The sequence below is a fragment of the Gallus gallus genome, chromosome 1, assembly GCF_016699485.2.
Source record: "Gallus gallus isolate bGalGal1 chromosome 1, bGalGal1.mat.broiler.GRCg7b, whole genome shotgun sequence".
Lineage (NCBI taxonomy): Eukaryota > Metazoa > Chordata > Aves > Galliformes > Phasianidae > Gallus > Gallus gallus.
Genome location: NC_052532.1, coordinates 121,148,413 through 121,162,514, shown reverse-complemented (window position 1 = coordinate 121,162,514; position 14,102 = coordinate 121,148,413). Strand labels below are relative to the sequence as shown.

Sequence of the window (14,102 nt, the reverse complement as noted above, 5' to 3'; positions counted from 1 at the left end):
GTGTCTGTTTGTGTGGGGACAAGCTTTTTTGTTTGTTTTATTTTGAGATTTTGGAAGGATTTTAAGTGTGGTCAATTTTGTATCGGAACAGAACCCAAATGGTGCTGTTGCAGAGTTCTGAAAGCCTGGGAAGTCACAAAGGAAGATCTTATAGGGGCATGGCAGAGGGCTCTTTACTGTGCATGTGTGTCGGTGACCGAATACCGTGAATTCAGTGTAGCTGAATGTGGGGCTCTCATGGCAGAAGACTGGGGAGCAAGACATCAGGAGCATAGCATCATAAAATCATAGAATGGTTTGAGTTAGAAGGGACCCTTAAAGGCCATCTAATCCAATTCCCCTGCAGTGAATGCCAACAGCACCATCAGGGTCCTCAGTTCCCTGTCCAGCCTGACCTTGAATGTCTCCAGGGATGGGGCATCCAGCACCTCTCTGGGCAACCTGTACCAGTGCTTCACTACCCTTGTCTTAGAAAAGAGAACGACCTCAAGGAAAACAGATAGATAGTTGCAACCCAAATTCCCCACTGATACACTGTAGGAAATAGTCAAAATGTTCATAATGAGTGAAACTGACTCAGTAATTCCTTCCTCTGGTTGTTTTTCCTCCATTTCTCAGAAGAGGCTGGAAAAATGGACCCATAACATTACAGTCCTCCTCAGTGCTCACTGTTGTGAGGATGTGGGAACAGTGCCATGGGTCAGCCTGTCACCAGGGCTTATCTGCACTGTGCTTAGCTACTTCTCCCAGGTTGGAGCATAAGTGCAAGCCAGTGCTGATAAGGTAGAAAAGCCCAGAAGTTAGCATCAAGTGTCCTCTGTCATTTCAGCTTCTCTCCAGGTTGCCATGCACCGAATTGTCTGTTTATTTGCCCCTGGAGCTCTTAGTTCCAGAGTGTGTGATTGCATACTACTTTTTTGGCCCCGTTTGGAGACAGAATGTGGGTGTGTTTATTCTGGTAGCTTTAGGGTAAAAAATAGCAGAAGAAGTACAGTCTCCTCTGTTGTTAGGAGGAGGGTGAATGCTAATCTTGTTATTACAAGAAACTCAGTTCTGGGGTTCGCTGTCTCCATGCATGGACATGCACAATTAAGGGGAAGAACAGGGAAAGGAGTAAAGGCAAGCACAGAAGTACTGAACACATTTAAATATTTAATCTTATTTTTCAAGGCAGTCTTCTTCATTTCATGGGGAGATTTGAGTTGGATATCAGGGGGAAGTTCTTTACTTGTGGTGAGGTGCTGGAACAGGCTGCCCAGAGAGGCTGTGGATGCTCCGTCCCTGGAGGTGTTCAAGGCCAGGTTGGATGGGGCTCTGGGCAGTCTGCTCGTGTACCAGATCTGGAGGTTGGTGGCCATGCCTGTGGCAGGGGGGTTGGAGCTTCAAGATCCTTGAGGTCCCTTCCAAGCCAAGCCATTCTATGATTGTATGATTCTATGGTATGATTTCACAGAGGATGTAGCCAGTTGTGTGTTCAAGGGTAATTCGTCCATAAAGAGAGCCCATCTCTGGAGTGGCAGCTGGTAGTCATTTCTGAGTACACCACACTGCTTTTCAAGTTATTACATTTTTGGGGTGGAAGGGAAAGTGGTTGTGAGCGTGGTGTTTAAAACTCTCAGAAGTATACTGGCAGCAAGAGGATAATCTCCTGGCATGCAGGTAACAGCAGATGTGACACCCAGTAACGTGGCCATGATGGAACAATTTCCTTTAAAAATGTAAGACCGAAATATTTCCAGATCCTGTTGGAACCAGCATCTAGGTGAGCAGCAAAGGGGAAAGCTTAATTTTCATACTTGGCTGGAGCAGCTCTAAGTATCTGGTAGCAGTTTCCTCACTCCTTACCTCATGCCTTATTCCCATAGGAAGACTTGGAAAGCATGCAGTGGGGAAGGTGTTTATAATTCACTGGTCAGCCCCACACGAATATCCATAGATTAGCAGAAGCCATAAAATCAGGGGTGCGGTCATTTTCTTCTCCCCTCTCCTGCCTTCTGTTAGCCAAGCTTGAGTCTTTCCAATTCTGTCAGTTGAGATCATATCATTTTTTTTCTGCCGGCTGTCCCTAGAAAAGAAGGGAGCTCTTTTCTCCACTTTCCCAGAAGCCAAAAGAGAAAGACAAGAAAATGGGAAAAATACGGCTTCTCCCTAGATTTGCTCACAAGGTTGAAGCAGGCCCCGGTCTCCTGGCAAGATTACAGCCCGTATTACTGCTCACTGTCCTTCTCCCTCCAGCTGACTGCTGTGAGTGCCCTGAGGACTGACATAGTTTCCCCCACATTCGTTGATCTTATCTGCGGAATGGGGAGTGTTTTCTCTTGTTGAGTTGGGTTGTTCTGGGTTTTTGGTTTGTTTTTTTTTTTTTTTTTTTTGCTAAGAGAGGACAGTATTTGAGAGGATCAGATTAAGTAGCATCACTACTGGCATTTTTGTTGCTTCTTTATTTTCTCTGATTCTCTATTTTCTCCTTTATAGATGCACTGTAGACACAATACTCAGTGACACTGAAAGCAATTTCTGAGCGCTGGGAGAACAAGCACACCACAGGAACCTTCGTACAAATTAGGAAAGGCCGAGGAAGGAGGGTGGAGAAGAGCAGCTGTTACCATAACCAGAATAGGCCACAGGACACAGCTGACAATTTCTGTGGGGGAAACAGGACAGTGCACAGAGAACCTTCCATAATCACTGAGAAACTAAGAGGAAGAGATCCTGAATTCACAAGTGAAATTTGGGAGGCCTGCATCATTTCCTGTTGGCTTTAACCATATTTGGTTTAAGCAAGACTGGGATGAGAGGGCAAAAATGTGTCTTGGGGACATGCTTTGATTCTTTTCCACCATGACCACTTTGCAGGATCTCACAGATAGTTCCTATCTAAGAGGAAGAGAAATTTTCGGGAGTGTGCTAACAGCTACAGGATCATCAAAATGGCTGTCTGTTGTTTCATGGCTCTGCTGTAGGGGGTTCCTACATATCTGTGCTTGTCTGGATGTGCATGGTGCCCATCAGAATAAACATTTCAGCCCTGTATCAAGGTGTATGGGATCAGTCATGGACACAAAGGTCATTCCAGTGAAATCAGTCAAACTACGAATGTACCTCAAGTTACGCATACTCTTAAACACTTCATTGAATGAGGGCCAGACTACACATAAGAATAGTCTATTGCACTCATCTTTTGGCACAGAAAATGTGCTGGGGAAAAAAAAAGAGAGACTCAAAAGATTTTCCTCCATTTCTGGAAAGCAAAGAGGAAAAGCGTCATCCCTACTCCCCTCCAACAAGTATAATACTACATCATTAGAGGGAATTTGTATCCATATGCAAATACAGGAGGAGTAGCTGGAGGGCAGTAACATGCCTGCTAGCGCGGTCATATATCTCAGAGAAATTCTGTGGTAAGGAGGTGATTATCCAGGTGCAGAGCAAATTATAGACAAAGATAACAATTCTACAATTCTTGCTTTGGTGCTACAAATACCTGATTTCGTGTTGTGTCATAAATCAGGGTAAAGAAGAAGGTAGCAAAGCATTCCTGTTTTTTCAACAGTTGTGAGAGGTCTTGTGTTTCATATGGAAGAGGTAAGGAGACATGGTTAGGGAGTTGTTTTGGTTTTATTTTGAGGTGAAACTTGATGAGCTCAACCTAAGTACTCTGTGCCCAGTGGTACACAGCAGATGAGACATAACATCCTAAGGATCTTTTCAGACTGTGAGCTTTGTACATCTTCAGCCCCATCTGTCTGTGGGTAGGGTCTCATTTTTCTTTGTTACCTACTCTATGATTCATCTAGAGTGCTTTTATGATTTTGAGTCCTCATGCCCTTCCTGCATCCCATAAAACTTTTAAGTAACTTCCATCCCTTCCAACACTTTTGGGTTTTGTACCAAAATTATGGATTTTTTTCCTACTTGCGGTTTCTCAGTTTCTGTTGTGCTGCTTGCACATTGGTGATCTACCAATGGGATGACCTAGAGAGTGACCGTACATTTGTATTCTAGTCTTGAGCTGTCTGTGAAAGAAGCACTAGCTTCTTCCTTGTGTAATGTCTAAACTGAAGATGAAGGAATGGAGATTTTGTTTTGTTGTGCTTTTTTTTTGTTTTGTTTTTTTAAACTACAGAAAAGATCACTTCTTTTTGCCTGCATTGGTTGAGCATAGCCTTTGTTCCTCTCTTGGCTAAAGGTGAGCAACAGGGAGCTTTGCGGCTAGAGGGGGAATGGGTTCAGTCTGGTGGTTCCTGTAAACCTTTTGGTTTTTATAGTGGAGTAATTTATGGATTTATTAGGGAAAGTCTTTGCATTACAGTAGTCTCCATTTCTGAAGTGGCTGCTCCTGTTCATGTTAACACGTCAGACACATCATCATAAATGATAGCATGGTGCCGAGCTCTCTCTGAAGTTTCGGTTGCCCATTTTCAGCTGGCACTGCAGTAGCTGTTCTGCTATGACATGGCACAGCTGCTCCTTAGAGATTCCTCTTTTACCTGCTAATTCTCCACTTCTTCAGCTCAAATACAAACCCCTCATAGAAGCCCTTAATACTTCACATTTTTTTTATCAATTTCTTGTTTGCTGATGTTTTCCTTCTTCACCTTCCCAAACAAGTAAGCCTCAAATCCGTGAAAGCATTGATTTGATGACATCACTGACCAGTGATGCCACTAATGATATCACTGATACAATACAGATATGTAAATGCATAAACTGTGTTTCTCTGGCAAATACAAAGACTTGCCCTGAGGAATATGCTATGTGGACATAACTAAAGATGGAGCACTTAAAGAAGCATTGAACCTAAACAACCCAGGGATAAAGCAGTGGATTTAATATGCATCTTGTTTAGCTTGCATTGAGCTTATTGAATTTCTTGTCTGTTTTGTTCATCCATCGTGGAGAGAGAGACGAAAATGCATAGTCCTTTGGGATAGACAATCATGAAAGAAGTGAGCAAAGGAAGGACATGGTGTGACACACCAGGCTGGAGAGTTCATCTCAAACAGGAGTGGTAATGAAGGAGCATCCAGAGTGGAGGGAAAGAGGAGAAAGTGAGTGCAGAGAGATGGGAATTGTGTTACAACACTGAGCAGCAGGTGGTCATCCTTACTTTATTGTATCATTTCTTCCCCGGGCTTTTAGTCCATCTTTGGTTGTCATTTGAGTCTAGAGGCGAGGTGTGTTAGCCATCTACCCACACTGTTTTTTTCTTATATTCACTTTCCTGTATGACCAGTAGGGCATCTCCTCCCCATTTGAAGTTTCCTTTCCTGTTTCAGCTGTCAGGCTAGGGTTAAACCAGGTAACACAAGAGCCCCTCTGCTATTCCACAGCCCACAGCTTCTCCTGCTACTGGTCCAGTGATTTCCCACCGTGCATTAGTGTAGCTGATTCATCCAGCTAACAGGTAGAAGCTTTCCCTTACCCAAACTAAATTATAGTATGTTATTTTCATACTCTTTTTCCAATATGAACAGTAATCCTGGGGAGCGGACAGCCTTTTCCAGCATGATGTTATGAGGAGTTCCCTTGTGCCTCCTTCCACCCCTATGTGACAGGAGCATGAACAAGCACTGGGACCCATCCTTCCTGGCATGGGACATGGACACAGGGTGATGCAGGGGTAGATTTTTGACAAGCCTTTCAGGGGGCTTTTCTCTGTGATGCAGACTGTTGATTATTTGTGGGGCTCCTCCAGTTCCTGCATGCCATAGCCCTCCACCTTACTAAAGGACCAGACACATCAGTGTGCACCCCGTTTCCCTTTTCACGTGGTTAGCTTTATCCTTGGAGGAGAGAGCAGACAGAAGGCTGCTCACATCCCACTGAGGTATGAGCTGCCCCACAGACTGTTTATTCAGGTGGTGCCGGGTTATTATTATCAGACCTCACACTCCAACAAAATGTTTCTATGCTTTGAATTAAAGGAGCGATGACACGACAGATTAGCTTTTTCCTACTTCTCCCCCTGTGTGCACCTATGCTCTTTTCTGTAACGCCTATCTAATAACAATAATAATAATAGCAGAAAACAAAGGAAATCCAAAGCCCATACAGGAAACTGCTCAGAAGTAGCATTTGTGACTTGGTGTTATTTTTTATGTCCTGCTCGCCAAAAACAACAGGAGCCTGCCTCAGGGATGTGAAACTATCTCAGATTTAATAGAAATGAGCATTTTTCATGACTCCTCCCTTTTCTTCCCCTACAGTTTTGAAGAAGAGCCAGCTCATAAAATCTTTCCTTTAAACTGCACTCTGAGGGAATAAAGTGCAACAGCTTTGGTTTTGCACAGAGGGGCAAAGGGGTGCCTTAGAAACTATTGGTAATGATTTGAGTGGCTTCTCAGGAAGAGCCTTCATGAGTGCAAACACACAAAGCAGACGGGGTGCTTTCTGTGGTGGTTGTTTCCCAGCTAACTAAAATATGTATATGTGTGTATGTGTGCATGTACATGTGTCTGTCTGTCATCACTTGTTTTGTTCAGGTTTGACAGTTCCCAATACTCACAATAGCAGCCCCTAAGTATGAAGCATGTAGAAAACCACAAAGTTTCAGTCCGGTGTACTTCTTGCTCACTTCATCTGGGGCATATACATATGACAGAGTGCATTTAGTCCATGTGACAGCAAATATGGCCTTTGCTTGGTACAGACAGTGGAAGCACAAAGGATTGGAGCTGGCCATTGTGTTTTTGACCTGCCTGCTTAGGTTTGAGGCTGAGAGCATGGCTGGCATGTGGGTCACTGTCTGTCCCCTTCACAGACGCTCTGGAAAGTTTCATGAAGGTCATTGAAATCAGAATTCTTGCCAACAAATTGGTTGCATCAGTTTTGTCAGTACCAGTCATTAATGGATGAGAAATTTGCCACGAGCATTATGCATGGTATAAGCTATTCCGTGCATTTAGAGAAGTTTGAAATGTTTTATTGTCCTTCAAATAAAACACTGAATCTCACTTAATCACCTGGCTCCAGGAACTGCTGCTTTTAGAAAATCATCAGGGTTCAAGTAGGTAAGTGTTCACACTTGCAGTATACATATTTAATAGCCAAAGCCCAGAGTGTTTGGCACCTGCATGTCCATTCATCATCATACATACAGCCCAACTAGCTGTTTGATACAGAATTAAGCATGGCAATTAATCAAATTAATCTCCAGGATACACATGGGCAGAGTCCTAATCCTGGCCTTTTTCATTTTACCACAGCTGAGTGCAAAACAGCTGAGTGTGTTTATTTTCAGTGAGCTTTATTTAACCCCCATTTCCTCTAGCATGATGGTTATCAAAGATTTCTTCTAACATTTTAGACATCTAGAGATGCAAGAGAACTATTAGAAAATACATCCCCTGGTGTTCAGAAAAATAGCATCTAAATAAAAAAAAAATGCCCCAATACATTGTGAACTGCTCAGACAAATCCTGTGAATGCCCGGAGTTTGATTTTTTAAATGTAAAATATCTTTTTTAAAAGTATTTAATAGAACTCCCTGTCCATTGCATTGAGATGATTAGTGAAACTAACTTGACTTTAGAAATGGATTAGTTTCAGGGACTGAATTTATCTTAAGAGAAAGAAACAGTAGACCTAACATGATTTATTAACGTGGTGGTCATCCTTTATCTAGAAAGAGGAGCAGTTGGCAAACTGTAAAAATGTGAGGTTTGCCCTTTGTCATTTATCTTTAAAATCACATTATTCTGAATAGTTTCATCTTTCCTGCTCTCCTCTTCATGCCAGTCTGAGGACAGCTGCTGCTCTCTAGACCCAGGAACACGCCATGATATTCTGAACATTGCGTGTGGACTCAAACTGCAGAAGCATTTCTGTAGATCTCTGTCAGCTCCCATCATGTGAGAATCGAAGTGGGGGGTGCAGCTGAAAGCTTTTCAGAGAAGCTGTCTCATGTGCCTCAGGGACCTGATAGCATGAAAGGATCGGTGCAGTGCTCGCAGATCAGCCAGTTTTTCTAAGATCTCATCTTGCATTGGTGGCCAGACAAAATATGGGAGTCACCTTTATTGACAGACAGAATGAGCTTCAACTCAATATTTAGGAGGATACAAAGGTTAAGTGCTTATATTCTTAGTTACAGATACATAAGACACTTCCTGAATAACTGTGTGTGTGGTGATCATCTTGACTGAAGGCATGATCTGCTTCATCTTACCACTTTTACAAGGAGTAGACATTTTGGGGAGCCATAGTCAGGACAGGTTGATCTTTTTGCAGACTGTGCTGGCTGGAACTGGAAAATAACCTTTTTTTGTGATCACAGAATTGAGTAGATTTCTTTTCTGTTACAATGATGATGCAAGCCATAGGCACCTATAGGTGTGTGAGAGAAGGGAAGAGGTGGGTTTATGTGAAACGTGTCTCATTCCTTTGGGGCTTCAGAAAGCAGATCTGGACCATCTGAGTTTGGCCAGTTGTGGTTGTGCCTACCCTAGTTGGGCCCTCTCCACTTCAGTAGTGCTATCCTTGACAATTCCTCATTACTTCTAAAATACATTTGTCTGAAACACAATCTCTGCTAATCCAATCTCAGAGATTTGGCTTCATAGGCAAAAGAGACCCTGCCATTTGCTAACATTAACATATTGTCCCCTTCTGCAAATGAAGACAGTTCCTTGGTGAACTTGGCTCACAATGGTGAGCAGACCATTGTGGCTGCCTAGCCGGCTCTTTGAGGAGCTGTGGGGCCGTGCGGACAAGCAGAGCTCATCCTCCCTCTGAGCTTCTGTGTTTAGTTACCCATGCACAACATGAAGAAACGGGTCGGTAATGGGTGCCAGATGGAGATTTATGCTTAAACAAAGACACATTCTGGAGAATCAGAAGCAATTGAGTGACAGTTTGTACATTAAGCTCCAGTTTAGCAACAGTGCTTACTTGCTGACCTAGAAGAAACAGGGCAGAGGGCTCTTTGTGTAGTCCTAACCAAATGATTACCTCTTGTCCCTGCTTCTGTGGGCTGGGGTACATATGGAGAGGGTATGTGTAGGAGCCTCACAGCTTGTGAAGAGCCTTCCTTTCCATGGGATGTAGCAAAGTCACCTAGGCCTCATTGTCGGCTGCCCTTGTTGTGCTCCTGTATTCATTTCCCCGCAGGCTGCAAGAGGGAGTTTTGTACATTCCTTCCCAGAATATAGGTGTGTATTAAACCAAACCCTTGGCAGCATGCAAGTGGTTGATATGCTTCCTGCCATAGAAGACAGCATGGGTTTGGTTACAGCTAAGCATCATTCCTCTCTATTTCAGTAAATGAAACTGACTGAAGGAAGGGAAGATCTGCTCTGTGCTACTGGGTGAATATCTGTTGAATACAAAAATGAAACTGTCATCATCTCCATAACCCATAACTCTCTTGTGTATACCGAGCATCTTGTTTGACTCTGTGTACTGATATGCTTTACAGTTTGACACATCACATAAATTAAAAAATCATCAAAAGAATGGTAAATTCCTAAGATTTCTCTCTTAAAAGCAAAACAAGATCATTTAGCCTTAACTCTGCCCATTTGGATTATGGTAAAATAAACTTCCTTGCACGTTATTCTCAAATAATATAACCTGTCAGCACATGTATCAGTCAGCAAACACAGAATATTGTTTAAAAAGCCCATTCTGTCAGTAGGAATTGTATGTGCGCATCACTTTGTAGGAGTACGTCTTCTGCTTTCACATGTGGAAGATAGTTTTTGTCTCCCCAGATGCCAAAAAAAATGCCTTCCCATTACTGAAGGCAAAATCCAAAGGAGAGAAGGGTGACCCTCCCTGACATGCTAAAGCTTGCTGAGCCCCAAGAGGAGCAAATAGCACTGGGCAGGAAGCTCTCAGCTCCTCCAGGATTCCCTTTCGGCAGAGCAGTTTCCTCCAGACTAACAGGGGCATTTCAACCCTCCAGCAGTCTGTGTTTTATTTGGTTTTTGTGCATACAGCTGTGCAATGAAAGTGTTTTTGCCATCATGACTGTAACAGCATCCCACAGTGATCTGTTTCTTCTGCCTAGCCTCACCTCTTCAGTAATTTTTTGTGTTTGTGTCAGCAGAGAGATGAACGGGCTGCCTTGATGGTACTCACAACGGATGCTAACATCTGTCTTGACTGCATTAAGTGCAGAGTTTTCTCTGTTTCCTCGGGTTTACCAAGAAATGGAGGGAGAGGGTGCTCCTGTTGGAGCTGTGGTCCCCGAACAGCAGGGCTCTGCATGTGCATAGCCCAGGCCAGAGGAACACGAAGGCATTCCTGTGAAATCAGCCCTCTCCAAGGGAAGGAAGAGGAAAATCCTACTCTGTCTGTATCCGCTAACTGCATGGGGTGAGCTATAAATAGAGAGTAGTGGTAATTAACAATGTGCTATTGTGTGCCAGGGACGGGCAAAGCAGAGAAAATACTGCTGCAGTGCTGTTAGTAGGATTATGTTCCTACAGCTGCGTTTCTCAGTAAGCGTGCCCCAGTAAATAGCACCCTGCCATAGTGTGTCACCTAGGTGTCAGCATCTCCTGGCTGAGACTGTTCTGATTATTAAGAAAACGTGTGTGGCTGTTCCCTCCACTCCTTCTACCTGCTGGCATTTGTCAAGGCAGTGTGCCACAGTACCAAATGCAAAAGTTCTGCAGTGTTTTGAGAGAGACAGCAGGAAGCAGGAGGCCTTGTTTTCCCCTTTCCTCAACAGTGGAAAGGGTTTCTGCTTCGCTTTCTTATGTGGCATCTTGCCACCTTTTTTTTTTTTTCTTCTTCTTTTTGCCTGAGTTATTCCCTCCCTTAAGTAATTCTTCTGTAGTTACCTACTAATGAGCTAGAAATCCCATTTCTGGCATGGACTGACATCCTAGTGAGCCCAGCATTTTCAGGTGATACTGTTTCAAATCTTGCGGTATTTAATAGATTTCCTAATGCTCCAGCTCGTGCATTTATGGGATAAGGTGAGACTTTCAGCTTTCAGTGCAGAAACACAGCCCAGGTACGCTGCCACTCATCTGCATGCAGATGAGACAAAGAACCTGCGGTGCTTCTTAGTGCCAGGTTTTAGAGCAGCTGAGTTGGAATGTCAGTAGGACTGCCATCCCTGCTCGCTGCTCCGTTTGCCATCTTCATTTCGTAGTCTCTCGAATGGGTGTTGACTTTGGGGGGTTGCCCAGTGTGATCACTCGCTTTACTTGCCTTGAATCCATAGCAGCTGTTGGCAGTGAGCAGACTAGTTTCCCAAATGCTCATCTGTCTGTGGGTCCAGAAATATATACAAACTGTCCCAGTTGTCACCATCCTCTGTCTTATCAAGACCCTTAAGACATCAGCTAATTTCCTGCAGCCGTGGTGTTGTTGCAGTGCCAGGAGAGGAGCCTGGAACTGAACTTGAACCTGGTTCCACGTGGTATTGCTTTTACAGCCAGTGGTAGTGCTTGTAAAAGCCCCAGACCTCCCCCTGCCATTTCCTGTCCTCTGAGGACTGGATAATCAAGTGCTGAGTTTGACACTTTCCTGAAGTGGGTGGTAATCCAAGTGAGATTTTACATGAGGCAGATAATAGGTTTGAGGAGTTGTTTCCTAACTAATCTGCCTCACTTACAGGAAACCCTTGTGATCCCAGGGCTGAAACACGGGCTATGAGCAGCCCCATGCTTTTCCCAGCTTTCGTATCGGCACTTGTGGCAGAACACACCAAACTGGTCCCAGCCAGGGGAGGTCTGTCTGAAACAAAACGAGACAACTTTTCAGATCACTTAGGAATTAGGATCATGTGAAAGGGGGCAATGTAATAGCAGGGTAGAACGACTTGTCAGCTCTGCAATTAACATCAATACATGCTATTCAGCTCTCTTTAGAGACATACAAACACACTTCAAGCAGCCATCTCATTAGGAAAATCATGACTCCTATACATACAGCATAAAGATTGCAGGCTGTTGAATACCACTTACAATTATTTTTAGTTTACAAAAACAAAAGTCTTAATTATGTTCCCAATGATAACAGCATTGTTAGCAGCCAGATGTTTTTCACTCAAAAAAAAAGGGGGGGGGGAGGTGGGGAGATGGAGAGGGGTGGGAAGATTGAAGATGGTTTTGGAGGCTTATCTGAAACAAAGGTACACTCAGTGAAGTTGGCATGGAACTATCAGGCTCTCTACAGGTCAGAGTGACATTGTGAAGCCCTTGAAGAATTCTGCAAACTCCTTATCCCAACCACGTGCCATCCATAGCTCAGTATTACTTGGAATAACAGTCACAGGATCATCTGAAAGAGAAAAATCTTTTGCAGTCTCCCAGGGTACATCCACAGCAGCCAAATAACTTGCGGCCATGGCACAGGCCTGATGACTTTCGCACCGTCACCCATGGCAGTACACTATTGTTGGGTCATCCATGTAAACACTGCTCTGCTGGGCAACAGTAGGCTGCAGTTCAGGTAGCCCAGGAGCCACTCCCAGCGCCCCATATGGTCATATTATATTGAGATGGGCAAAGATTTAACTACCTGTGAGATGAGCTATGCCACTGCCCCAGGGCAAGGAACTGGCACTGTTCACATTTTACTAATAAGAACACAGGGAGTGTCTTACAGCACTGGGAAAGACAAAGCAATTCATCAGTCATGTGCATTAAACCAGAGAAGACTTCACAGGTGGGTTAAGCTCTTTACCCTATTCTTCCATTATTCATATAGCAGCCAGCACCATGGTGTCCTGCTCTGGCACTGAACTGCTACACACCATTCTGGGCCTCAGGGCAAAACAGTCTTGAGCAGCTGTCTGTAGTGTTTCTGATTATCAGTAAATCCCAGAAAATGTCCACTGCATTCACAGAAGGAGATGCTGAGGTGATTGTGACCGTGCCTCCACATACAGGACTATTTCCACCTGGCTTTTTTAAATCTACCAATACTGGTAAGTGGATGATAGCGTTCACTGCACATCTGTCAGCTGAGAAGCCAAAATGTGACTGATGAGCTCCCAGGAGTGCCCTATGCTGTCAGGGTGCTGGTGCTAAGGACATAGCCCACAGGGCTGACCTGCTGTAGAGGAGCTCTGCAGAGAAGGACCTAGGTGTTCCAGTGGACAACAGGGTGATCATGAGCCAATAGTGTGCCCCTTTGGCCAAGAAGATCAGTAGTATCTTGGGGTGCATTGAGTGTGGCCAGCAGGTCGAAAAAGGTGATCCTCTCCCTTTACTCTGCCCTGGTGAGGCCACATCTGGAGTGTTGTGTCCAGTTCTGGGCTCCTCAGTTGAAAAAAAACAGGGAACTTCTGGAGAGAGCCCAGTGGAGGGCCACAGAGATGATGAGGGGCCTGGAGCATCTCCTGTATGAGGAAAGGCTGAGAGACCTGGGGCTGTTCAGCCTGGAGAAGAGAAGGCTGAGGGAGGGTCTCATAACCGTTTGTAAATATCTAAAGGGTGGGAGTCAATTCAATGAGGTGGACTCTTTTTGGTGGTGAGCAGTGATAGAAAAGGATCAATGGGCACAAACTGCAACACAGGAAGTTCCATACTTAAATAAGGAGGAACTTTACTGTAAGGGTGACAGAGCCCTAGGACAGGCCGCCCAGAGAGGCTGTGGATTCTTCTTCTCTGGAGATATTCACAGCCTCTCTGGATGTTTAACTGTGTGACCTGGTGCAGGGGCCTACTTTAGCAGAGGACTAGATGGACCAGATGATTCCCAGGGTTCCCTTCCAACCCCTACGATTCTGCAATTCTATGAATCTGTGAATACAGCCTGTGCTTCACCCCCCATCTGATTTATCTCTGCTGGCAGAGCAGTCACAGTTGCCACGTTTGAGGAACAGATATGCTGATTAACAGAGTAGGCAAGAAGGACACTCCCCCCGCTGCCCCTCCCCATCCCAGCTGCTTTTGATCTCTTGGAAGATTAGGGACAGTGTGCCCTCCAGCTGTGCTTTGGAAGCCAGCTCTGTCTGCTGCCTTGCTGCAAGGAGTCCCCCAGGGCAGGAGCACAGTGCTGAGCGGTGGTCGTTGTGTGCCCCAGGAAGGGGACCGTTACCCACACTGGGCCCAATTGCACGTTGCTGGGTTCAACGTGAGGCAGAAACCAGGTCTCGTACTGCAAGTGGATGAAGATCAGAGAATTTCCAGGGAAAG

The 14,102-nt window shown here is 44.7% G+C and overlaps 1 protein-coding gene and 2 long non-coding RNA genes across 4 annotated transcripts in view; 2 read left to right on the top strand and 1 right to left on the bottom strand.

The window, feature by feature from the left end:
- Positions 1-14,102, top strand: part of NHS (NHS actin remodeling regulator) — a 248,718-nt gene that overhangs the window by 112,525 nt on the left and 122,091 nt on the right. The window lies entirely within an intron of this gene.
- On the bottom strand, positions 10,709-12,350 carry LOC121107295. The gene is made up of 2 exons (XR_005841108.1): positions 12,217-12,350; positions 10,709-11,694 (listed from the first exon to the last, which is right to left on the bottom strand). It is a non-coding gene; the product is annotated as an uncharacterized LOC121107295 (long non-coding RNA).
- LOC121107294 overlaps positions 12,018-14,102 on the top strand; it is a 40,428-nt gene continuing 38,343 nt past the window's right edge. Inside the window, exon 1 of the long non-coding RNA XR_006931860.1 lies at positions 12,018-12,627. This is a non-coding gene — a long non-coding RNA (uncharacterized LOC121107294). The remainder of the gene's footprint in view (positions 12,628-14,102) is intronic.